Genomic DNA, 27,415 nt, shown 5'->3' on the forward strand with positions numbered 1-27,415 from the left:
GCAACTAACTTCTCATTATCAATGTGATCCTTTCATGTCCTCAAGGATGGCTTTTGCACACAAAAAATATTATTCTGAGGCTAATTTGCTTCTTGGAAATATCGTAATATTCGATTCAAATTAAATTAACACATTTTAAAACAGATCTTAAACTTTTAAGTTCAAGTTACAAATACTATTGTTTTCTTTATAAGTACACTAGCATTTTATCAGTAATTTTATGGGAACTTTTACAATGAATAAAGTTCTTTTAAATAATTTAAACTCTGGTGTGTGTCACACTTTATGGGGGCAAGACATGATTGCAAGAGGGACTTTACCTAACAATTGCAATCAGTGTAACCTGGCTTATTGTACCCTCAATGAATCCCCAACAATAAAAAAAAAAAAAAAGTTAAAAAAAATAATAATAATTTAAACTGAATTTATACATTTAGTACATTTTGTTTTCTGTTTAAGTACATCAGTTGTTTCCTGACAAGCAACTTCCTTAAGAATGTCAATGATTCTAATAAATCTAATAAATTAGGCTTATACACAAGTTTTTTCAGATGTTCTAGAACTGTGGACAAGCATGGTAAGCTGGTTATCACAAACCTAAATCAATTAATTACTCACATACACATTTTAAATTAGAAGCATAAGGCTAATCCATTAGATAATCAAATAATCAAAATTATTTTAGATCCTGCGAGTTAATATGCCCAGAGAATTCTCAGATGAAACACAAAAATATGAATACCACAGGTTTGACATATTTATCTCAATACTTAATTGTTCTTAGGGTTAAAGCAGTGGTTTTCAACAGAGGATGCTTTTTGCCTCTTCAGACATGTTTGGCAATGCCTAGAGACGATTTTGGTTGTTACAAGCAGTCAGGGGAGGGGGTATTGCTGGCATCTCGGGGTGAGACCTGGTATGCTGCTAAACACGCCGCAGTGTGGAGGACAGCCCACAGCCAAGAATGAGCCAGTGCAAAATGTTAATAGTGCTGAGGTGGAGAAACATGGAGTTAAAAGTACTATTTAAGGACACAATTATGTCATCGCAAGCAATTGTGAACTTTGGGGTAACTGTCTTGCCTGGCTGAGATTTGGTCAGAATGTGAGTTCTGGAGCTATGGACATTCAGAGCAATCTTTTCTACAACCCAAACTGCCTTACAGTGCCCCTATGCCCCCTACCCCATCACCCTGCCCCACACACTTTTACATAGTGGCTATCCAATGGACAACTCCAAGCTTGGCTCCTGCAAATGAAGGGAGTCTTTCTCTGACAGTACCCCAAGAAGGTTCAACTCAGGGCTTATCTACTTTTGTAACCTCTTTCACTGGCTAAGGTTCCATGAAAATCTAAGACCGTACAAGTAAGTTGTTTCACCATCTGACTGCATTTATCTAATCTGTTTACAGCTTCACTAGCTTATTATGAAATCTTATCCTATCTCAAAGGTCTGGCCACACACGGAGGCTCACACCTGTAATCCTAGCACTCTGTGAGGCCATGGCAGTTGGGTTGCCTGAGCTCACAAGTTCTAGACCAGCCACAGCCAGAGCGAGACCCCTGTCTTTACCACATCTATGGTGCATTTTACAAGGGTACATGTTAAATCCACTAAGTGTAGAATATAAATGTCTTAACACAATAGCTAAGAAAATGTGGTGAAGGCTATGTTCACCAGGTTCATGAAAGTATTTTAAATTGTTTATAAAACCAGCACATTGTGCTCCATAATTGCATTAAAATACACAGCTATGATTTAATTAAAAAAAAAATTAGCCAGGCTTTGTGGCAGGCCCCTGTAGTCCTAGCTACTTGGGAGGCTCAGGCAAGAGAATCACTTGATTCTAAGAGTTTGAGGTTGCTGCGAGTTGTGACAACCACAGGTGATGGGTGCGCTAAAAACTCTAACTTAAGCATTGTGAATGGCTGGGCACAGCGGCTCACGCCTGTAATCCTAGCACTCCAGGAGGCCGAGGCTGGTGGATTGCCCTGAGCTCAGGAGTTTGAGACCAGCCTGAGCAAGAGCGAGACCTCGTCTCTACAAAAAAAAGCCGGGCTGGCAGTTGGATCCCAGCCTGGGCCTGCTAAACAGCAATGACAACTGCAACAAAAAATAGACGGGCGATGTGGCGGGCCCCTGTAGTCCCAGCTACTTGGGAGGCTGAGGCAAGAGAATTGATTCAGCCCAAGAGTTTGAGGTTGCTGTGAGCTGTGATGCCATGGTACCCTACTGAGGGCCACAAAGGGAGACTCTGTCTCAAAAAAACAAATAAATAAATAAAATCAAAGGGCTAAAACACTTTAATGCTTCTCATTGGATTCTGCACATTGCTCAGGTTTTCTCTGGCTATGTGGACAAGTTCTAAAGTCATTCTAATACGAATTATGATAAGGAATATATCTCGATATACTTATGTAAACAAATTAGTAAAATTATGCCGTAATAAAGTCTTTAATATCATTATATATAATATGTAATATATGATATAGATGTATGTAGTACCTATCTTACATGTATATAATATATGTTATTGCATGCTAATCATGTGCCAAGCCTAGATGTTTTACTTTAATAATGCTCTAGTCGTAAGACCCGTGGCTTACACTGCTGATAGGCTCTTGCAGATCCCTCTCTTTCTGTTTTCTAATTGATCAAGGTTGTCTGTACAATCATTCAGTGAGCATTTATTGAGTACTTATTAAGTATCAGATACTGCTGGGAATAAAGATGTGACCAGGATATACATACTCTCCACTCTTTTTGACATCACATTCCCACTTTAAGGCTGTTTATAGGAATAAATGAGATAATATATTCCAGCCCTTTACAGTTAGTAAACCACCATGTAAATTCTGAAAATTCCAGTGCACATAGCTACAGTGATTTCAACTGGGAAGCCCTTGCATCTCTAGGGTATAGAGTCATCTCAGGGTTGAATTCTATAAAGTGACGATTGTCACACGTCAAAACTTGAAAACTCTGGGAGAAACTGCTTTAAATGATGTTGTATTCATTGTGAATGTTCCAAAAGACAAATTTACTTTTGAAGTTTCCATTTCTTCCTTTATAGCAACACAGACTAAAACATCTTCCTTCCTCCCTCCCTCCCTCCCTGCCTCCCTCCTCTGTCCCTTCCTTCCACAAATTCTTCTTAAGTAACCAGTAAGCACCAAGCCCTGAATCTTTTCTCAAACGTTCAGTTTTGCTTCCTTCCTTCTACCCTTTTCAGGTCCCAGTGCTTTTCTACTCTCTCATAAAGGAGAAGAGGGAAATAAATAGAACTAGATGGGGTGGGGGGTGGGGTAAAAAATTTTCCACATCCCCTGCTTTATTTTTCCATTCTTTTGGTACTTTTAGAAATAATAGTTCCTTTGTACTCATTTTCTCCTGCTTAAATGCTCCCTTCATCTTTGTTTTCTTTTTCATCAAGTATCTTTGCCTACACCTTTGTGCTGAGATGAAACATTCCAGAATGGGCAGATGGAGTTCATTTGCTGTCTTGGATAGTTGGTCGAGGCTGGGGTTAAGGCCACCCCAGACTGTGACAATAAATATTTCTTTCTATCTTTGATCCTTCCTTATCAAGCTGTCCCTCTTGTGATATATGCATTAATTCCACAAACATTCATTTACCTACTCGGTATCAGGTCCCATTCCAGGTCTGAGAAAACAAACTAAGAGATATTTCTTTCCAGACCTCAAGAAACTCACAGTTGAGTGTAGGGGCCACTTTAGACCTTTCGTTCCCCTAACAGACCATCCCTAAACAATAAAATTTTAAATCCACAGATAACACTGTTTATCTTTTATGTATTTGTGGCCTTTCAGAGGGCCACAGACCATTCTCATATCTGAGTTTTTTGCATCTCTGCACCCTCAAGAACCAAATTTTGCCGCCTTGGGGTTTTACTGCTCCCACTGAGAATGCATAGTTTATGCGTTAGAGAATGAAATAGACAAGGAGATGACAAAATGATGTGATAGGATCACAGTAAAGCAAAGCGTATCAGGTATCAAAGAAAGGAGAGACCTTACATCCAAAAGTACTTGGATTTGGCTCAATGCCTGTAGCTCAGGCTGCTAGAGCACCAGCCACATACACTGGAGCTGGCAGGTTCGAATCCAGCCCAGGCCAAAAAAATAGCTTGGCCTTGTGGTGGGCGCCTGTAGTCCCAGCTACTTGGGAGGCTGAGGCAAGAGAATCCGTTGGGCCCAGGGGTTTAAAGTTGTTGTGAGCTGTGACACCACAGCACTCTACCCAGGGTGACAGCTTGAGACTCTGTCTCAAAGGAAAAAAAAAACTACTTGGATGGAAGAGCCTGTGCTGGTGGGTTTAGGAATAAAAAAATAATAAACAAGGTCTCTACTTCCAAAGTATTTACTGAAGAGCAATTCTTCTCTTCATATAGTTTGGATATGGTTTATTTTTCTCCTCTGAATCTCACGTTGAAATTTGATTTCCAATGTTGAAGTTGGGGCCTCATGGGAGATATTTGGGTTATGAACAGATTAATCTCCTCTGTGGGAGGAGGGCGGCATACAGTGAGTGAGCTCTCACTCTATTAGCTCCTACCTGGAACTTCGTTAGCAAAAGGAGCCTAGAACCTTCCTCCCTCCAGCCTTTTTTCCTCTCTCACCATGTGATCTCTGCACACACTGGTTTCCCTTCACCTTCCATCATGAATGGAAGCAGCCTGATGCCCTCACCGGAAGCAGGAGTACATCCCACAGAACCATGAGCCAGATAAACCTCTTTTCTTTATATTAATTAATTACCCAGCCTCAGGTATTCCTTTATAGCAACACAGACTAAAACATCTTTCTTCCTTCCTCACTTCCTCCCTGCCTCCCTCCTCTGTCCCTTCCTTCCACAAATTCTTCTTAAGTAACCAGTAAGCACCAAGCCCTGAATCTTTTCTCAAACGTTCAGTTTTGCTTCCTTCCTTCTACCCTTTTCAGGTCCCAGTGCTTTTCTACTCTCTCCTAAAGTAATTTATTCAGGTCTCTTCTCTCCACTAACGCCTAAATGACTGATGAAAGATGACATAATATTATCCTATTTTGATCAAGGATGATTTATGACCTTTCTTCCTTAGGTGTAGAACTTAGTTTTATTCTAGATTGCAATAGAACTGGTGATAAGACTACAGTATCCAACCTACGATTCAGCCAGGGTTGATCAATGTCAGGTAAAGATTCTTCTGTCCTGCTGACTGGAATACATATGTGACAGTTTGTACTCCAGCAGCCATCTGGGACTCTGAGTGAAACTCAGCGATGGAACACACATGCTTAGGATAATAAAGCAAAAAGCCTAAAGGGGCCTGGGTCTTTGTGGATTTATTATATGTGAGGACAAAACAGCCTCTTATGTGTTAAGCCATTGTTATTTTAGGTTTTCTGTTTTATGAAGCAAAATCTAATAATTACTAATACCTTCCAGTGGTGGTATTTGCATTTCGACAGGCATTGTTTTAATGCTAAAAGAGTGAAACTCTGTCTGAGCGTTTCAGGCAGAAATCAGCAGGCAGGATTTTGAGGTCTTGGACCTTCTTTGGGATTTTGAGATCCTTGTTGGGTTGCTGCCCTAATATCTATAAAATTAGGTGCTATGTTTTGTAATTGTTTTCTACCTTAGCAACACTGCAATGTTATTCAAGCTATCAAATAACATTAAAAATGCTACATTCTTATGAAGTTACTCACTTAAATGATTAAGTACAAAAAAATTAAAACTCTTCAAAATAAAAATGTAAGGCCAAGCATGGTGGCATGCACCTGTAATCTCAGGTACTCAGGAGGCTGAGGCAGGAGGATCACTTAAGCCCGGGAGTCCAAGACCACAGTGAGCTATGATCCTATCACTGCACTCCAGCCTGGGTGACAGAGCAAGACCCCCTCTGTAAAACAATAATAAATAAATTAAATTACATATGTAAATGTTTAGTTACTGAGTTGGTTGGTTTTGATGAAAATCCTGTACCTCTCCAAAAGTGTGATTTTGTACCTCTCATAATCTGTTTTTTGTTTATTTCTTGGGTTTGTGCTGAGGAGACAAAGAGATAGCTCTGCTTGGTCACCACCATTAAAACTGGTCAATCCTGTCAACTCGGAAATTATATGGAAGATTTCCAGAGGCTAAGAAAATATGAATCGTGAGGGTTGGGCAAAGAAAAATTGGATTACATTTATGTTATGTTAAAAACTGTGGGCTCAGCGCCTGTAGCTCAGAGGCTAGGGCGCCAGCCACATATACTGGGTCTGGTGGGTTCGAACCCGGCCCAGGCCTGCCAAACAATGACAACTATAATAAAAACAAATAGCCGGGCCTTGTGATGGGCGCCTGTAGTCCCAGTTACCTGGGAGGCTGAGGCAAGAGAATCGTTTAAGCCCAAGAATTGGAGGTTGCTGTGAGTTGTGATGCCAGGGTACTCTAACGAGGGTGACATAGTGAGACTCTGTCTAAAAAAAAAAAAAAAAAGAATCTATTGTGTGTGTGGCTGTCTTACACATTATTTGATACTGAGTTTGTCTAGGGATGTAACCCCAGAACAAGTATCTAAATATTTTTTTAATCAACCTCTAAATAATGGGGAGCTAGTGTGAAGGTGCAATTCAAGACTTTATTTCTAATTTATGCCCCCATTTCAAATGCACATTAATCCACCCCAACACAAGGAGACTTTTGCATCTAGGAAATTATAAGACACATATTCAAGTTTTCCAAAGAGTGCATTTGAGCTACTGAGTCCCTTGGGCTACCAATAAAGAAAGTCCTTCTCCACACAGATCTCACTAAAGCCGTGAACAGCATCTTGCTGAAATTTGACTAATCACATTTTCCAGAAATGCCCCCAAATGTTCATTTTGGTTTATAGGGATAAAAATTGCTTGCTGGCTACTACAATGTGTGCTTGCGTCCAATGGAATACCAGCCCTTGAGAATTTCTAATTACACATTTATAACTACAAAGTAGTAATCCCATGGAGAGGATCAACATCCACTAATATGTATATATAAAAACTACAGAAGATGGTTCCTCCAACCAAGAGTCAAAACAATCACCCACCAGAAAAATAAGTAACTTTATCCATAACATTAACTCCCTTCAAATAAAGCCAAACAGACAAAACAAATATGCAGAAATACAGCATTTAGGAGAAGGCAGTACGTATGGAAGTTGAGTAGACAAGACCTGTAGCAGATGGTCAGGGTTCCAGCAAGAAACAGAAACACTCTCCGCTGGAATCTGTGCGCACACTTTAATGAAGAGTGTATTTATGGACGTCTGGGAAGGGTTAAGGAGACCAACAAGAGATGTCAGAGCACCCAGACTAGGAAGAGGGGGCTGCTCTTGTTACCCCCACCTGGGCCAGAACGGGGGAGGGAAAGGAAGGATGTTACCAGGTTCCAGGAGGAGCTGGGCTATGGAGGGTAGGATACTGAACAGAAGATACTGCTGCCATAGCCAGGCTGGTGGAGCAGGAAGGGACCTGAGGAGAAGTATCCCAATCTCTCTCTTTCTCTGTCTCTCCCTCCCTGTTACCTTCCAATCACCCGTGCTGACTCTCATTGGCTGAACCCAAACAGAATCCAGAGGGTGAGGGAATCTGGAGCCCAGAGCAGGGTCCTGATGGGTCCACAGTGGTTTAGGAGGGGCATTCAAATAGAGCATACCAGCATGCTGTAAAATCTTTAAATTGGGCTAGAAACAGTGCCTATCTCCATAATTTGTCTTGAGGAGTAAATGAATCAGTGGATGTGTAATACTAAACACCATGCCTGGCATAGAAGCATCTGATTAATGTTAGCAATTATTTTTTTTGTAGGGGCTATAGATGATACAGACATAGTCATTTGTTTCAAGTTATGGCCAGTTTATCAATCCATGTTAAATTTTTGACCTCTTGAATATGATTCTTAAAGCTGGCTTATACAGATGTCTTTGCAAGCTGCCTTTTTCCAGTAAACTGTATGACTTTATTGCTAACATAACAGGCAATGTATCAGACAGCAGCTACATCTTTCTAAAGCCTGTACAGGCATGTGATCCATTCAAAGAATAAAGCACACACCAAGGAATGTACAGGAACTTCTCCTTGTCCCTTTGGACAAAGAATATGTGAAAAATTCAAGTTTTCTCTTTTGATCTGCAGGTGGACTCATAAAACGTTAGCATTCTAGATTCTTCAGCTCCCAAAATTCTTCCTCACCTGCCTTTGATGCTTGAAATTCTTCTATAAAGAAATAAAGCTTTTCTTTCTGTAAGTGAAATCAAGACACAAAGTGAAAATGGTCCTTGGGGAAAGTGCACATTGGCCAAGAGTTCAGATGCTTCTTGGGAAATACGGTTTGTGTGTGTGTGTGTGTGTGTTTTGTTTTTTTGAGACAGAGTCTAACTCAGTTGCTCTGGCTAAAGTACCGTGGTCTCATAGCTCACAACAAACTTCTGGGGTTAAGTGATCTTCTTGCCTCAGCCTCTGAAGTAGCTGGGACTATAGGTGCCCACCACAATGCCCAGATATTTTGGAGACGAGGTCTCACTCTTGCTTGGGCTGGTCTCAAACTCCTGAGTTCAAACAATCCACCTGCCTCAGCCTCCCAGAGTGCTAGGATTACAGGTGTGAGTTACCAGGCCTGCCTGGGAAGCAAGTTTTGATAGCTGCAAAAAGGGTGAGAACACGCTTCCCTGAACTACCCAGGCCCTGCTGAGACTGACTAAGGCAACAGAAGTGGGAGTGTTCTTCACTGCTGTCCCAGGGAAGGAAGGTCCCCAGGCCTGGGCTGAATTGAAAAAAGTGTGACTCCGGGCAGTTTGAGGCAATGCAGCCAGCTGCAGGGACAACTGGAATTCTTTTTGTCTGGAGCCAGGGTCAGAGCTGGGAAGTCAGTTTCATGTGTGCCATCTAAAAGGTGAGGCCAGGACAGAAAACCAGTATAGAATGTTACTTGGGAAATGGTCAAAATACTTACCAGGTGTAATACAGAGATGTGGATATAGAATACAATATATAGAAAGGGAGATAGAGACATATGTGGGTAAATCAATACGTATTATGTATTATCAAAATTGACATATATAGAATTCATTTTATTCTCTAAATTCTATATATTTACATATTCTAAAATTACTTATTGAATAACTCACCAAATAGTTCTCATTTAATTTTTTGGTTGATTTTTAGAAAATCTTGTTGTGGTTTTTTTATTTGGCATGAGCTGTTACTACCAAATAATGCCCCTGAGTGAGTAATGATGTGATGTAGAGAACAACATCAAATTGTTCTAAACAGTGACACCATGAACTTGATAGTCATTAGGTAACTTGTAGTCTCAATTTGTAGATAATTCATCTTAGTATTATGTTGTTCACGATGACGTCTATTTCAGCTTCTGCTAAAGTTAGAGCATTGGCATGTGAAGACATTTGGCTCTTACAATTCTGTTTGAGAATTTTGTATATTAAACATTTCCTTTATTTTCATGACATTTCATGCCTAAATCCTGAAAATCATTTATTGAAATTTTGTATGAAATTCTTTGTCTTAATTTAAAATGTTGCTGCTTTTTTTCCATCCAAAGAGATTCACAAACATCAGTTGGTCAAATTTCAGATTTCCGTATTTTGTGTTTTTTCTTTGCATTTGTCAGTAAACAATAAATTCACTTTTAAACAGTTTTTAAGGCAAATAAATAGTATTTCTACTTGGAATTGACATTTGTTTAGCTTCAAAGGGGACATTCTAATTTCTTGTCTCTCTTTTATACTTTGCTTTTTCTTGTTTTATATACTCAAGAACTTTCCCCTTCCATCTAATTAATCTGCTAGCTTTTATATAGAAACATTTCTTTTCTTGTAAAGCTGAAGAAAGCTATTGACTCCTCACTTAGAAGATCACTGATTGAAATTGGCACCATGCGCCATCCATACATGTTAATGTTTCCTTTATTTTAATAAAGTTTGTGGCCTTTTTTAGTTTGAGAAAAAAAAGAATATCATTGATTGTTCTTTGGCATCCTCGCTTCCAAGATAACAAAGAAAAGAAAGAACAACAGTTGTTCCAAAAGGGGCCGTGGCCATATGCAGCTCGTTCGCTGCCCGAACTGTGCCCGGAGCATGCCTGGAAACAAAGCTCTAAAGACGAGCGTCAATTGGAACAAAGTGGAGGCCACCGCTGTCAGTCCTATTTCTGAGGTGAATGTCCTGGAGGCCTCCGTGCTTGCCAAGCTCTCTGTGAAGCGACCTTCCTGTGTGAGTTGTGCTATGGACAGCACGGTAGTCAGGAAGTGTTCTCGGGAAGCCGGCAAGGACCAAACCCCTCCACCCGGAATTGGAGGTGCCGGTGCTGCCCCACGAGCTCCGCCAAAGCCCAGGGAAGGAGTTGAGTCCTTGAGGACTGAAGAAAACTATCCTTTGGGGGAAAAATAAAATGTAAATTCTACCTCCCCCAACAAGAATATCATTGATTGAAGCCAAATCGCTTCAAACGATGCCATATATACCATCAAATATGAATCAACCCTAAAAAAGAATGAAACAATGTCTTTTGCAGCAACTTGGATGAAACTGGAGATCATTACCCTAAGTAGAATGTCTCAGGAAGGAAAAAACCAACAGCGCATGTGCCATGAAATGATTAAGAAGTAATAGGTGGGCACACACTGGCATAAAGAGATATAAAGGTCATTGGAAAGCTGCCAATCACAGGGCTGGTTCCATGGTGTAAGGGTAGCACTCTGGCCTCTGAATCCAGCGATCCGAGTTCGAATCTCGGTGGAACCCCTAAATTTATTTTTTGGCTGCCATGCTGGAATCCTAGCACTCTGGGAGGCCAAGGCCCATCGTATTGCCTCACCTCACAACTTCCACACCAGCCACAGCCAGAAGAGACCTCTGTCTTGAAAAAAATAGCTGGCCATTGGGGTGGGCCTCTGTACTCCCAGCTACGTGGGAGGCTCACGCGAGACAATCACGTGCTTCCAAGACTTGGACGTTGCTGACAGTTGTGATGTCACATGGAAGGGCAAGCTAAAGACCCTAAGTGAAGCCTTCTGGTTGGCCGGGCGTGGTGGCTCACGCCTGTAGTCCCAGCGCTGTGGGAGGCCGAGGCGGGTGGATTGCCTGAGCTCAGAGGTTCGAGACCTCTATGTAACAGCAGTGAGCCAGAGTAAGACCCCGTCTCTACTAACATCAAAACTAGCCAGACGTTGTGGTGGGCGTCTGTAATCCCCCCTACTGGGGAGTCAAGGGGACAGAGCATCGCCAGAGAAAGAACATCTAAAAAAAAAAGAAGAAAGAAAATGAACAAAAAAAAAAAAAAAAGTACTTCAAATGAAAAATGAACAAGCAAGCTGAAATTAAAAATAAAAAAACATTTTTTTCAGATGTAGTATTTAAGAATTATGTTTCATTTCTATCAAAATGAATAAATGAAATAAAAAAATTAAAAAGACTTCAAACTAAAACAATTGAATACAAAATTCCAAAGAAATGTTTTCCAGGTATAGTATTTCATGAATTACACTTCGTTTCTATTAAAATCACTACACAACGATTAATATCATCTCCAAAATGTTTCTGCAGGTCTAGATTTTCAGATATACTTACTTCTTTCCAACTTTATTTTATTTTTTGCAAAGATAGAGTCTCTCTATGTTGCCCAGGGTGGTCTCCAACACCTGACCTTAAGTAATCCTCTCACTTCGGCCTCCCAAAGTATGGAGATTACACGTGTTAGCCACTTTGCCCAGCTAATTATTATTTTGGAATGGCAGTATATTATAAAATGTATTGAGAACGGATTTTCAATCAGTTACTTCAGGGGGCCTTAAACTTTTGCAGTAATCAACTGGAAGGGAAGTATTTTAGGATGTGCTGGACACGCAGCGTCTATAGCAACTGCTCAATTCTGCTATTGTAGCAAGAAAGCAGTCATGGGCCAGAAATAAATGAATGGGTGTGGCCATCTTCCAATAAAACTTTGTGGACACTAGAATTTGGATGTTATATAATTTTCACTTGTCACAAAACATTTTTCTTCTTTAGCTCATAGGCTGCACAAAATTAGGTTGCAGGCCACATTTGACTCCTGTGCCCGGGAAACAATCTCTGTTTTACCTGATTCGTATTTTTATTGCCTTCTCCAAAGATAACTGAATACAGAGTGTTAGTTCCGATTTACAATATCCAGAGGGATTTCTAAAATTCTGACTGAAGCTCTATTCTTTTTAGCAGGCAATATGCTTTTTCCATAAATATTTGTCATTGAAATAATTTGTCTCTTGACTCGGCGCATGTAGCACAGTAGTTATGGCGCTAGCCACATACACCGAGGGTGGCGGGTTCCAACCTGGCGCAGGCCAGCTAAACAACTGTAACAAAAAAATAGCAGGGCGTTGTGGTGGGCGCCTGCAGTCCCAGCTACTGGGGAGGCTGAGGCAAGAGAATGGCTTAAGCCCAAGTGAGTTTGAGGTTGCTGTGAGCTGTGAAGCCACCGCACGGCTATTGAGGGCGACAAAGTGAGACTCTGTCTCTAAAAAAAAGAAGAAGAAGAAGTTAGAGGAAAGGGGAAGGAAGAAAATTGGTTCTGGCAAGATGAAAGAGAGGGCAAAAAGGGGGTTTGATTGGAAGGTGTTTATTGCCTAGATGAATAAAAGGTAGAGGAGGTTTGGGGATTGCAGATGCAGGAGAATCAGGTAACTGAGGACCACCAGCATCGGAGGCGCTCTAATGCCTGGGAGGATGAAAGTGAACACAGAAGGATTGGGAAGAGCACGAGCACCGGAAGCAGAAGGAATCCATCTGACTCCGCTGGTAGCAAAGGGCTTTCCACTTGGCGTCTGAGGAGGTCGCACGCTGACGGTACAGGACTTTAAGGTGTGCTGTGAAAGCTGGAGACTGTTGCTGTGGACAGTGGGAGCGGGAGGATGTGATGAGAGAGCAGGGCTGTGGAGGGGAAGAGTTTAAGATCCTGGGTAAGCACGGTAACTAGTTCTCTCCAACTGCCCTGCCCCAGCTTTACTGATACTGCCAAGCTGTGATGTCATCAAATAGGATAAGACGATGGAGCTTATATTTTATGCCTGGAATTTTCCAGTTTCATTTGCTGCTGCTTCTTAGGTGTGGACCACCATTTATATGGAGATTGGCCCTTCCAGAGCAGATCACATAATTTTAATTAAAGATTGGGAGCTAACAGCTAAGGGGAGCCTGGTGGTCCCTCTGCTGGCCTTACAGCCTTGTGAATCCCTATGCCTCTCTGCTTGGGTTCTTTGTCAATGGAGTCCACACAATCCAAATATCAGCCATGGGAGTCCTTTCAGAGTGGCCGTGGACTATGCCTGGATTCTTAAAGGCCCCCTTTGAGTGGTTCCCTTACCTACAAATATATTAAGTGCCCTTGAGGTCTGATTTTCAAAGCTATAAATCCAAGTAAGACTCCTTAAGTGCTTACCCAGTCCCAATACATGTGACCTCTCTCTGGCTTGGATGCTATCTGGGCCTTTTCAATCTGCCAACACCCTTTCTGCTGCTAAATGCACCCTCACCCTCACCGTGGCATGGGTTCTACCAGGCAGGCTGCCCCCTGCCCTCAGCCAGCTCCACCCGTGAGACTCTGATAGGTGCTGGCCTGTGGGACACTTCCCCTGCGCCGACATTCCACACACAAGCAGGCCTCCACTCAGGTTGCCTAGAGCCTTGGGGCTCCAGGGTGAGACCCAGCCCAGCACACCCAGGTGGTGCAGTATCACACTCCCTGGCCTCTCAAATGCTCAGTGTCCCATTTGTAGGGCATCTGTTCCCTTACTCTGTCTCCAGCACTCTTCCCACGGATGCAGGCAGGTGGACCTTCACTAAAGCACTTGCTGATGGCCATTCCTTCCAACCGACTGATTACCTCCCAAATGACCAAAGGTCTGCATTTGCAGCATAGAACTGAAGGACGTCCTTCTACCTGCATGGGTCCTGTCTGCTGGTCAAAGCAGAGGCTAAATGCTCCCTCCTTCATGCCTGTGAGTAAATGTCATTTTTCCCTTCTCTAAATAGCCACAGATTCTCACCAGTGCTTCAAGTTCATTCATTCATTTGTTCAATAAATATTTATTAAGAATCTTCTGGGACTAGTCTGTGTGTCAAGTGATAGAACGTGAGAACAAAGGTCCAAGCACCCTACCTTGTGGAATTTTCCAAAGTAACTGAGAGATAGATGTATACACGAACAATCTAACATTAAAAAATTATTGTGTGGTAGGTAGTATAGTTGTTAAGAGTATGGGCTCTGAAGCCAGATTGCTTGGACTGGAATCTCAGCTCTATCACTCACCAGCCGTGTGAACTTGGGCAAGTACCCTGTCCAAGCACCCTACCTCGTGGAATTTTCCAAAGTAACTGAGAGATAGATGTATACACGAACAATCTAACATTAAAAAATTATTGTGTGGTAGGTAGTATAGTTGAAAAGAGTATGGGCTCTGAAACCAGATTGCTTGGACTGGAATCTCAGCTCTATCACTCACTGGCCGTGTGAACTTGGGCAAGTACCCTGGTTTTCACAAAAGCATTTTAAATAAGACAGCAATAATACTGATGTCACAGAACCTAGACCACTGAAATTGTCCTATAAGTGGGTTCCTACTATTTTTATTTTTGTGGTCGTTTTAAGTTTCAAGTATGAGGGGAAGGTAGAGCAGCACTTCATCCTGGGGACTTGACACTGGAGTTCTCTAAATGTGAGTCCAAGGTTCCCCACTGAATCCTAAAGGTCCTACAGGGCAGACTTATCTTCACAAACTGCCGTGCTTGACTTAATTCCTTGTACTCAATAGGTGCTCAGTAACTACTGGTTTAATGAAAATATGTTCATCCAGATTTGGGTCAGCCCTCAGCCACTCCAATTGGGTGCAAAAGTAGTAGGAGCTGCGCCCTGCCTCTCAGCCCAAAGCCTGAGGGCCTGCAAGGGTCTGTGGCCAAAGGAAAGGGACAAATGAAAAAGATGAGAAAGCTGCCTTACTCAGAGGTGCCATGTTTTCATTCTGAGCTTTACATTTATTCCTTCTCATGAAGGCCATCTGGGGTTTGGCTTTCTACTTCCATGATGTAAACGTATTTTCAAGGGTTGGTTACTGGAGCTCACTGGGTGGACCTCAGCACTCAAAAAAAATCTATCCTGGGAGCCATTAGTGCTTTCCCACTCCCTTCCCCCTCAATCAACTAACTGGAAGAGAACAAAGAAGGTCAGTTTCAAGGTCCACAAATGCAAGCAACTTATCATTGCCCTAAGAAAGTCACTTCTCTTTTCTTGGACATAAATCATCATTGACCTATTATGGAATTTTCTAGAAATTCCTCAAATTTCTTAAATTTTGAGTCGTGTAGTTCTAAAAAGAAAATATGTCATGCTGGTTTTAATGTTGAATGGTTTCCAATGTGAAGTCCTGGCAAGTCTTTATTCTCTGTTGAACCCTAGCCTGACTTTGAATTAATTCTAGTAAATGATGAAGATGGATGGCCAGTCTGTTGCCAACTTCACTGGAGTAAGTTATGGCAAGTTGACTTAATATGTTTTTCTTTCCTACCTTGGGTATCACATGACCTGGCTAATACCTTCATTACTATAATTTCTAGTCTTCTGTAATCTCATTAGCGAAGTGTTTTAAAAATATGATTCCACATGCAGGACACTAATCACAAGTTTTTCGAGTAGATTTGTATTATGTTGTAGAATTTAAAAGGGGCACAGATTCAAAACTGGAGTTAAGAATGTAATGTGTGCTCATAGGGTGGCCTATTTTTGAAGGTAAAGGAATCACAGAATTTAAAGAAGAAAGTCACATCAGAGATCTCCCCACTCAACTGCACACAGAGTGCTAAGTCTGGTTGACAAGCTCCAGAACTGCTGAGCTAGTCTACCAGGGAGATGTAGGCCCTGTTGGTGCTCCACTCATATTCCCTTGATATTTGCCTCCCCACTCCGAAGGCTGCTCACTGCTGAGACCTGCAACTCTCTTCCTGATGGCATTTTTGTTGGCGCACATTTGACCCACATACAGGGTGAATCCAAAGTGCTGGATGGTTAATGCTTCTGGAAGCAGTTCGAAATAAACAGTGGATGGGGAATTAATGAATAGATCCTCCTCATTCCTTGTCCCTTGCAGGGAGAACTCTGAGGAACCTTCTACGGCACCTCCCAGGGCTCCCCAGCAGGCTCCCCAGCTGCGTCTAGCGGGCTAGCATTGGCCTGTGTTTCCTGGGATCACCTTCCAAAGAAACCACTTGCACCTGAATCCTTGTCTCAGGGCCTGCATCAGGCAGCACGCAAGCTAGGATACCTGCTGGCTCTGCAGCCCTAGTTCAGGCCTTTCCCACCTCTCTCCTTGGTGGTTTTCTGTGTTTCCCCGTTGGCCTCCCTGCCTGTAATCTCTTTTCTCCTTCCTCTCTCTTACCACACGCTGCTCCCAGCTCGTCCTTCTTCCTGGAGCGTGACTCAGGGGTGTCATTGCCCCTGCCTAAACCCCTTATATTACCCCACATTCTATGTGCCAAGCTTCTCCTAGTCTAGCTCCTATTTCTGCCCACCCTTTGGTTCTCAGACCCTTGAGTGGGTCACATACGCCTGGTAAATATTTGCAGAATAAGAAAGCTTAAGGACAGATGAGAAAAGCCCTCTGGGCATTACGCTTTTACCTTTATCTTACTTAAGACAAGTTCAAAGTACTTTGCACTTATAAAGGTACTATAAATAGAATCAGAAAAGGCTTCTCCTCCCCCACTTCTTCCATTCCAGAGGTAGGGCTCCCTTTAGTCCAAGTAGAACAAAATTCTGCATGTGAATGTCCGCCTGCAGTTTCTTAGACTGGGATTTAACTCTAATTCCAGGGGAGAGTTAAGCCTCTGACTTTTCAATCGCTTTTTATTATGTTTAAGCCCTGCCAATGGATACATTTGTGATAAACATCTCACAGGTGCAGACAGAGGGAGAGGGTGTTGCTATGCTGGACTGAACAACAGCAAAGGCCTCAACTCTACCCTGGCTCTGCCCACGAGCGGTCAGGAGATGCCAGTGAACAAGTCACACAACTTCCCTGAACCTCAGTTTCCCCATGTAGTAAACAAAGATCCATTTGGGAGCTGACATGCCACTGACAAGGTGGTTCAAAGGCGTGGTTGCTAGGAAAGAACAGGTGGATAGATTCAAAGACTCAGATGAATCTAAACGTATTCATTCATCCCATGGTTTTAGTTTAGTCCGTCCCCAAATCCACTTAATTGTTTAAGTTCATAAAAATGATTAGTGAGTGTTACCCACCAGGCTACGAACTAAAGTCTGGGGTGATTTTTGCTTCCCCTGAAAACCTCTCTCACTCCCCAGTACTTTTCTGACCTTCGGACTGGATGACTATAACATGCTTAATGTGGTCCTGGCTTCCTCTTGCAAAAAATAAATGTGAAATGTGAAATGAAAACCACACATGAAATAATATTGGGATTAATGAGGTGCCGAATTGTATTCTTACTTTGCTATTGTTGGCAAGTCTAGTGCTCAGCTGAATTCAAAACTGTGGAACCGTTCATAAAACAGAAATGTTAACCCAAAGTTTTGCGTTCGTCATGTGGCTTTTATCCTGCCAAAGCAGGATGGCAGGGCCCTCCGTGTCTGGCAGTAGTAGTGTGGTCTGGGGTTCTAGGGAAACTCCCACCTGCAGCCTCCATGTTTGACAGATCTGGAAGAAAAGAAAGAGAAAAGAAGAGAAAAGGAAAGGATCGTTCACACTTACCTAGCACTGGTGAAGTATTCCTGGGAAGGACTGTCCCTTAGGCCACTATTGGTCATTAAACTGTAAACTCTCATTGCCTTCCGAGATTAACTAGCCCTCAAGCAGACCTAAAAGGGGTCGTGAATTAAGCTTCATGGGTGCAAGTTCTCACATATTAATTCATTCTGCTACCTCGATTGGGAAAGTGTCATTAGTCCTATTAGACATGGGAAGAAGCCAGTTTAGAAAAGTAAATGACCCACTGGGTCACGTAATTGGCAAGCCAGGGTTTAAACCGAGGCTTTCTGGCCATAAATCCAGGAGTCTGTGCAGTTGCCTTCACACCCTTAGAAACACAGGGATGTATTCTGAAGTGTGCCTTTTCTGCTCTCCTATGTGGCAAGTGGGAGTGAAAGCTGGAGCCACCTTTGTGCCAAGCAATTTGTACTATGGATCAAGATCCTTTTAAAGGTTTATACCTTTTGACTGTGTGATTCCACTGTTAGGAATCTTCCTGAAAAAAATTAGCAGAGATGTGTGATAGTCAGAGATGTATGCAAAAAGATGCTTATTACAGTAGTATTTATGAGAGTGAAATGCTCTAGCATTTCCTTACAAGCGGAATGGCTAACCCACTGTAGCAGAGGTTCCAGGTGGGCCGGCACAGAGACTCAAATGTGTTGGGTGCTACCAGCCTTTGAGTATAGATTTGAATGAGCTGATACACATGTGCAGATGCTGATACACTGACTGCAGCCACAGTCAGAGTTCAGCTGTACACAGACCTATCAGGCAGACTTGGCAGGGAGGAAGAGGATGCCGACAGATGCTGCACTGCAGGCAGGGACTGGGGCTGAAGAGGCTTGAAATAAGAATGAATCCCAGAAGAGAAGGGAGTTTGGTGTGATAAGGTGGATTCAGCAACACAGCTTAGCTGGAGATTCCAAGAGAAGCAGGGGAGGGAGCAGCAGGAAGGGTGCCTTGTGAATCAAGGGAGCCACTCACTAACCTCTGTACATGCAGGGCCCAAGCAGCTTTGCTGTGGGATCCCTTCTCCTAAGGAATAGAATGCAGAAGGGAGCCCAACACAATGTCTCCCGTAGGATGAGGCTGCTGGGTAGTGGAAGAAGGTGAGGTGGGACCAGGAGTGGCCAGATGGAATCTCCTGGAATCTGTCCTCCGATGGAGTGGAGGCTGGGGAAGCAGAATCCTTTCCAAAGAGGGCACGGAAGGCTGGGACAGAACTCGGAGAAGGGGAAGCCAGTAGAGTGCTGTGGCCCAGACTGACGGTTGCAAACATGTAAAAGCCAAAAGTGTCTTTTGCTTTACCCCAGACGCTCGAGAAAGATTTCATGAGGAGCCAGGGTTTCTTTTCTTTTCTTTCTTTCTTTTTTTCTTTTTTGGAGACAGAGTCTTACTTTGTCACCTTTGGTAGAGTGCTGTGGCGTCACAGCTCACAGCAACCTCAAATTCTTGGGCTCATGTGATTCTCTTGCCTCAGCCTCCCAAGTAGCTGGGACTACAGGTGTCTGTCACAACATCCGGTTATTTTTAGAGACAAGGTCTTGCTGTAGCTCAGGCTGGTCTCAAACTGCTGAGCTCAAGCAATCCACCCACCTGGACTACCATCTCGGCTTGGGTTTCACCCACTTCCACAGCACCTGTGCAAGGAAATGTCTAGTAGCCATGAAAAACAATGCTTAAACAGAGTTTTAAGTAGGATGGAAATAACCTTAAGCAAATAATGCAGGATAAAAAATTGTATATATAGCATGATTTTCATTATAAAACTCCTTGAAATATTAGAAGGAAATATGCTATGACCTTAAGGTGGACAGTGGGATTGTGGATGACCTATAGTTCATTTTTATTTAACATTTTATTCTCCATGAACTGATAGATATGATTTTATATTACAAAGGGGGTTTTACAAATGGGCTCCTTTCCTCCCTTCTGAGGTTAACAAATGAAAAAGGCAGACAATGCATAAATTCATTAAATTTGGGTTGGAAAATAGATGGAATTGGCCTGAAAGTTGCTGAGGCAGCCTATCTGGTTTAGCTGTCTTCTAGGAGAACTAGTCGATTGCTCAATTTAACATTACCTTGGGTTGCTTTAATGCAACCTCAGTGAGAGAGAGAGAGAATTGAGCTGTTCCACATCTGGAACATTGTGATGGTACCATCCTGATATAGGTGGCCCAAGGGAAATAAGTTTTTAAGATGTGGCAAGTCAATGTTTGCAGAGAAAATACTGTCTGTTCTTCAAGTGTCCTCAAAAACAGCATATTGAGACTAGATGGCCTCCCTCATTCAATTTTTTTTTTTTGTTGTTGAGACTGAGTCTTACCATGTCACCCTCAGTAGAATGTTGTGGCGTCACAGCTCACAGCAACCTCAAACGCTTGGGCTTAAGCGATTCTCTTGCCTCAGCCTCCCAAGTAAGTGGGACTACAGGCACCTGCCACAAGGCCAAGGTACATTTTTGTTGCAGTTGTTGTTGTTGTTTAGCTGGCCCAGGGTCCGGGTTGGAACCCACCAGCCTTGGTGCATGTGGCCAGCTCCATAACTATTGTGCTACTGGTGCTGAGCTTCCCATCCAATTGTAAAAGAACCAGAACTTCCAGTTCTCATTTACAATAAGTGAACATTGGTCAATAAGCCAAATGTGATCAGGAGGATTTGTGTGAGATGTTAATATAAGTCATCACACACGTTTATATTTTAAATTCAGAATTTATGACTTGAACCTAACCAACTTCTCTTTTCACTAAGATAGTAGTAATTTATTTGTAACATGCCTTCTGCTCTCATTTTTTTCTTTAGCCCTAGAACTGTCAGCACTCACATATTAAGTTTTGCACAATTAGTTTCGTTGCTTTGCACAATTAGCGTCCCATCAAAATTCATATGTTAAAATCTCAACTCCTGGTACCTCAGGATGTAACCATATTCGGACACAAGGTCTTTGAAGGGGTAAGTTAAAACGAGGCTGTTAGAGGGCACCCCAATTCAATATGACCAGAAGAAGAAACCCAGGGGTGCATGTGCACAGACAGACTGCCACGTGAAAAGGCAGCAAGACAGTGGCCATCTGCAAGCCAAACAGAGAGGTCTCAGAAGAACTCAACCCTGCAGGCCCTTTGCCTTGGACTTCCAGCCTCCACAACTGTGAGAAAATAAATATATGTTGCTCAGACCACCCAGCCTACGGTATTTTGTCATGGCAATGCTAGGAGACTCATACAGCCACCCAGTCTGTGGTACTTTGTCATGGCTGCCCTGGCAAATCTACCTTCCATCCCTGTGGGTGTCTGAAGCCCAGCACACCCAAGTCCCCCCCTTCACTCTGCCCCTGAAACCCACGTGTCTTCTGTACATCTCCTAATCCAGTGACTGGAACACAGTAATGGGTCTGGAAGGTAACTTAGTGAATCTCGGCCAGCATATCAAGAATTAAATAGAATAAAACACAACAGAATAGCACAGAAGGGGGGGAATGAGATAAGAGAATATCAGAATACACTGCAGATGATAAAGGGAAGTACAGCTCTTGTGAAATCTTTATTTCCATTATATACGTACATAGTGGTTCATGCCATAAACTGAATTTCATACTGTGAGTCCTGATGAAAATAAATGTGAACGCCATTGACTTAATAGAACACCACTTTTTAAAAAATTCAAACAATTAGGTTACATTGTTTGTGTTTGTTAGGTAAGGTCCCTGTTGTAGTTGTGCCCCTCACCCAGGAGGTGTGCCAGATATCCCTACACGATGCTCATTAGGTGACAGCAGACCAATCCCCCTCCCTCCTCCCTTCTCTCTCTCTGTCTCCCCCAACTTGAATTAAATTGAGTTTTTCTCTTGTGTGGGCATCTACTAATGATGAACTAATACATATTAGTATTGAATACATTGGATTCTTGCTTTTGGACACCACATTTTGTCTCTAACTCTCAAAGCACTTTCCATTCTGGTCCATCACCAGCAAAATCCACCATGCACTTAACTTCCTCTGAATATTCTATTTATCTGGCTCAGACTCAAACTAAAATCACATGTTTCATAATCATAATATAACCGTAGCAAAGATAGCTGCCATCAAGTAGGCTCCAAGCAGGAACCTGCTTCATCTTGATATTCATTTGATTTACGTAGAATAACTGCATATTCATTTTTAAGGAAAAAACAAAAACGTAAAACTATGTGTGAATGGCTGGAAATAGAGAAAATCGTCTAAAATTAAAGTGTAAATATCATAATTTATCACTGAATTTCCTCCTTTCTAACATGCCATTAATTTTAAAATGGACCATTAATTTAAGAATGGCTTTCTAAGCAAGAGAGTAGAATTATGCTGTCCAATATGGTAGTCACTAGTCACATGTGGCTACTTACATTTCACTTAATTAAAATTAAAAATTTAATTCCTTAGTCTCACTACTACATGGCAAATGCTCGACAGCTACATGTTCTATATTACAGAACATTTCCACCATCACACAGAGTTCTACTGGACAGTGCTGCTATGGCTTTGATGAATGAGGGGAGGGAAGGAAGCTTTCAGGACAGCTATGATTTGTGATACTACCACAAAGCAAGTTGCTTTGGAGGAAATGGGTTTTAACACATTGTATGTGTTGGTAGTAGTTGGATCTTTATTTACTTCAAGGCAAGGAAGTAAAACTCGAAATTGTGTAAGAAAGGACCCTGCAATAGTAGACATATCAATGTCCAATAACAATTATAATAATTTTTATTAAGAGCTTGCTGTTGTCAAGTATCATGCTAAGTGCTTTTTTTTTTCTTTTTTTTCATGCTAAGTGCTTTATAGGTGATCTGTACAGATTATTTACAGATTACAATCCTAGAAAATAAGAATTAACTGTTTTTACAGATGGGAAAATTGATGGTCAAGGATAAAGTAACTTTTTAATCCACCAAGTATGGGCGACACATGCTTGTAATCCCAACATTTTGGGAGGCCAGGGCAGGAGAATTGCTTGAGGCCGGGAGTTCAAGACCAGTCTGGGCAACATAGGGAGATCAGGTCTCTATTCAAAGGAAAGACAGGGAAGGGAAGGAAAAGGAAGGGCAAGAAAAAAGAAAATAAAGAATTGACCAAGGAAATGGCAGAACAAGGAGTTGAAGACTTGTTGAAGCCTGTTGTCCCAGCAGTTCTCCAGTGAAGCTTGGGAAGCTAAAGGGTGTCAAGAGGTGCTTTCAGCTTGGCGCCTGGCTCAAGTGGCACCAGTCACATACACCTGAGCTGGCAGGTTCGAATCTAGCCCGGCCCGCCAAACAACAATGACGTCTGCGACCAAAAAAATAGCCGGGCATTGTGGTGGGCACCTGTAGTTCCAGCTACTTGGGAGGCAGAGGCAGGAGAATCACTTGAGTTGGAGGTTGCTGTGAGCTGTGATGCTACAGCACTCTACCCAGGGTGACAGCTTGAGGCTCTGTCTCAAAAAATAAAAAAAAGGCTCGGCGCCTGTGGCTCAAGCTGCTAAGGCGCCAGCCACATACACCTGAGCTAGCGAGTTCGAATCCAGCCTGGGCCTGCCAAACAACGACGGCTGCAACCAAAAAATAGCCGGGCGTTGTGGCGGGCGCTTGTAGTCCCAGCTACTTGGGAGGCAGAGACAGGAGACTCGCTTGAGCCCAGGAGTTTGAGGTTGCTGTGAGCTATGATGCCACAGGACTCTACCCAGGGTGACAGCTTGAGGCTCTGTCTCAAAAAAAAAAAAAAAAAAGAGGTACTTTCATCATCATTGTTGAGACTGGAAAATCAGGAATACTCCCCATGTAATGCTTTCTCTCTCCCCTCCCTCCCTTTCTCCCTCCCTTCCTCCCCTTCCTTCCTTCTTTCCTCACTTTGTCACCCTTGGTAGAGTGCTATGGTGTCACAGGTCACAGCAACCTCCAGCTCCTGGGCTTAGGCGATTCTCTTGCCTCAGCCTCCCTAGTAGCTGGGACTACAGGTGTGTACCACCGTGCCCAGCTAATTTTCTTTTTATTCTTTGTAGAGACAGGGTCTCACTATTGCCCGAGCTGGTCTTGAGCAGGCTCGAGTCATCCTCCCATCGTGGCCTCCCAAAGTGCTAAGATTACAGTCGTGAGCCACTGTGCCCGGCCCATCATTTCTCATGTTAAAAACAATGTCCAAAGGAAGTCAGTTCAGGGCTAGTGTGGTTCCCACAGTGACTTAGTTTCTGCTTCTGTGGGAACTCAAACTAAAGCAATGGGGTAAAAATTCACTTGGGCCATTTGATTCAAAATAAGAATTCCCTTGAGCATGGTTCTTTAACAATTGGATTCAATTTCAAGTGTACATAAATCTACGGAGTGTAAAAACCCTAGGAAGGTTTTCAAGAAGTTGCTTTTCCCCTCCATGTGGAACTTTTCTTCACCATGGCTTTGTAGCAGCCTAAAAGAGGCTGAGTTCTGGGGGGAATCCGAGGACTTTTTCCTCCTGGGGTTCTGTGGGATGTTCTCGCCCACAATCCCCACCACCACCACCACCAGCAGTCTCCTAACTTCCCAGCATCTTTCTTCCCTGCTTCCCCTTAGGTCTACTCAGTCTGGAGCCCAGCACAGCTCACAGGCTTCCCCAGGGTCATTTCCCCCCATGCTCTCCAAGGTCCCAAACCCACCCATTACTTATACTGGAGAGAGATGTCACTGAGCTTTCCAGGTCCTTAGAGCTAAAAAGGAAGGTGTTAAGAGTGGGGGGTAGCTTGCTGAGTTCACCCCTCCCAGGGAAATTGCATCTTAATTGGCAACACAACTAACCTGTTTTTTATTTTTTTTTTTTAATCACAAGGCTTTCAAAGAAAGTGAAGATTATCCGAACAGCCTAAGGCAGAGAGAGATGGAAAATCTGGCCACTCCAAGCCACACCCTCTGCTTTAGGCCCCAGGGGTGGCTTCAAGGGCTGAGAGAAGGGGGTGGTCTTGGTCTCAGCCACATCTGTAACCCATTTCAGCACACTTGTAGGGAAACCACCTTCCCCTATGTTGAGGGAGAGATGTTGCTGACGTGCTGCCCAGGGGGCCAAGGCAAGATTGAGAATCAGTGCCTTAAAACAGAAAAATGTGCCAGCCTGGGCAAGAGTGAGACATGTCTCTACTAAAAATAGAAAAACTAGCTGGGTGTTGTTGCGGGTGCCTGTCGTCCCAGCTACTCGGGAGGCCGAGGCAGGAGGATCACTTGAGCCCAAGAAACTGAGGTTGTTGTGAGCTATGATGACACCATGGCACTCTAGCCAGGGCGACAGAGTGAGACTCTTATCTCACAGCAACAACAACGATGATGATGACAAAAAAAAAAAAATGTACTTTTAAAACTTTTTATTTGGAAAATTTCCAAAAGTACAAAAGAGTGAAGAATGCAAGTTAACCCCTTCATACCCATCACCCAGATTCAACAGCCACTAAGACTTTGCCATTCTTGTTTTATCGCATATTCTCCACATCCACATTTTTTTCTGAGTTCTCCAAAGCAAATCTCAGCTGTCACGTCCTTTCACTTCAATCTGCACTGGTGAAGGGGAGGGAGAGAGGAAGGGAAAAAAGTAAGGAGAAGAAAAATGTTTTTCTTATATAACCATTAATGCTATTTTTACAATTGACAAAAGAAACAATTTATAAATATCATCTATGACTCAGTCTATATTTCAATTTCTAAACATTTGTGAAAACAAAGGAGTACTTTTTTAAAAAAGGGGATGCTCCTTCTAACATCCAAGCAAATGGATTTGTAGGAAGAAATTCGGGGAGGAGGGATTGTACTGAGACCCTCTCAGAATATCCAGTTGACCCAAACTAAGATGGAGTCTTGTTAAAAAGACTTGAAAAAGCGAATTATCTCCTTATACTTCATTGATGCAATAAAAAGGAAAAGTTTTCATTCCAGTTTCACCCTGTGCTTGTGATCACAGGATTTTAAAGGTACAGAGGGTTATTTTTACCCACCTTAAGGGGCTCATATTCGTCTCCCCGTGAAACAATGTGAATAAAAGACTCCTTGTCCACTCTAAAGGGGAACATTACAGTGTCCACTTGCCGTTCTTTATATCAAAGGCTTAAGAGAAAAATGATGAGGATTTGTACATTTGTACGTGAGCCAGAAATTGTCCATTAACTTTCTAAATGATCCAGTCACAGTCTACTGAATTTGGAAGAACTTCCAAGGATGAAATAGCTTTTCTTGTTCAACTGGAACTAAGGGAAAGTGGTTTGAGACAGAGAGTGACAAATTGGAGAAAGATAAATCACTGCAACTTCTACGAGCGTTCTTTAATCTTATCTAGAGGAGCTTTTTCTTGCTGGAAAATGAGTGCTTTCTAGTTATAGCAAAGGCGTTTGAGCTTTCGCTACATCCCAGGCTCTATTCTCTGCACTTGATGTGCCTTAGCTCACTTAATCCAACCCTGTGAAGTAGGTAAGACTTTCCTTACTTGTAAATGGTGTAACTGAAGTGCTGAGAAGTTAAGGCATAATTTGTCCAAGATTACAGACCCAGTAATTGGAAGTAATAGGGCCTGATCCCAGGGCACCTAGCTCCGGCCTGCACTTGTAACCACTATGTTATGTCACTTTGAGGTGAAAAACTGTGATTTTTATATACATAGTCTCATTTGGTATCATTGCCTTCACTGTTTAGCTCTATCCCAGCACTTTTGCCGCTGTCCTAATTAAATATTGCTTATTCACCTGTCTTTCCAAATGAAGCTGTGAGCTCCTTGAAAGCAGGGACTGCTATGTCCCAACGGTGCTTAGCAGTAGCACCTGCTCATTAGCCAACACAGCAAGACCTGGACCCTCAAATGAGGCACCTATACGGCATTGACCTCTAGCACAAAATTAAACAGGGCTCAAAAACAGTCATCAAGATGAATCCTACTTTAATACCATTAAAAAAAAAATCAAAATCAGGTTCAGTAACAGTACCAACCCAACCTGAACTATATTGGAACCTGAGATTATAGGGAAAAGCCAGCAATAGTGATCCCATCTTTTTCTTTTTATTATTGTTCGGGATTCATTGAGGGTACAAAGAACAAGGTTACACTGCTTGCATTTAGTAGGTGAAGTCCCTTGTAAGTGATCCTATCTTTATTTAACATAGAGCTATTTTGGATTATTTTGCATTAATTTTGCTTTTTTAAAAAAGATTGCACTGAAATGTTACTTTTCTTGACGACCGAGTTTTATGCTGCCCCCCTCAAGTTTGCTCCTGAGGCCTCATTTGCCTCACTCTTGTCCAGGACCTGTGTGTAACTGAATCAATTAATCCACATGCCAACATTGATATTTTACAGATGAGAAAACAGAGACCAGGGTGCATGCAAAGAAGTGGAAAGCTTTACCCAAGGATGCACAACTCACTGGTGTCGATTTTTTTGGCCATAGAACATAGACCTCATAACTTCGCCTTCCCAAAACTCAGTATCTTAAAAATGGAATTTATACTTTAGGTAAGAATGTCGAATGGCACAAATAAATGAAACAGGAGGATCCAGAATACGAGCCCGTGGTTTTAGAGGATGCCTAACTAATGCACTGTGAGCTGTTACATATGATAATATTGAAAAATGGGACTTCAGGGCAGCCCCTGTGGCTCAAAGGAGTAGGACGCTGGCCCCATATGCCG

At 42.5% G+C, this 27,415-nt stretch overlaps 1 non-coding gene across 1 annotated transcript; it reads left to right on the forward strand.

Annotated features, from left to right (window-relative positions):
- The first annotated feature begins 10,716 nt into the window (after positions 1–10,716).
- Positions 10,717–10,787, forward strand: TRNAQ-CUG (transfer RNA glutamine (anticodon CUG)). Its single transcript has one exon. It is a non-coding gene; the product is annotated as a tRNA-Gln (tRNA).
- The last annotated feature ends 16,628 nt before the right edge of the window (positions 10,788–27,415 follow it).

Source organism: Nycticebus coucang, chromosome X (genome assembly GCF_027406575.1).
Source record: "Nycticebus coucang isolate mNycCou1 chromosome X, mNycCou1.pri, whole genome shotgun sequence".
In the NCBI taxonomy this organism is placed as follows: domain Eukaryota; kingdom Metazoa; phylum Chordata; class Mammalia; order Primates; family Lorisidae; genus Nycticebus; species Nycticebus coucang.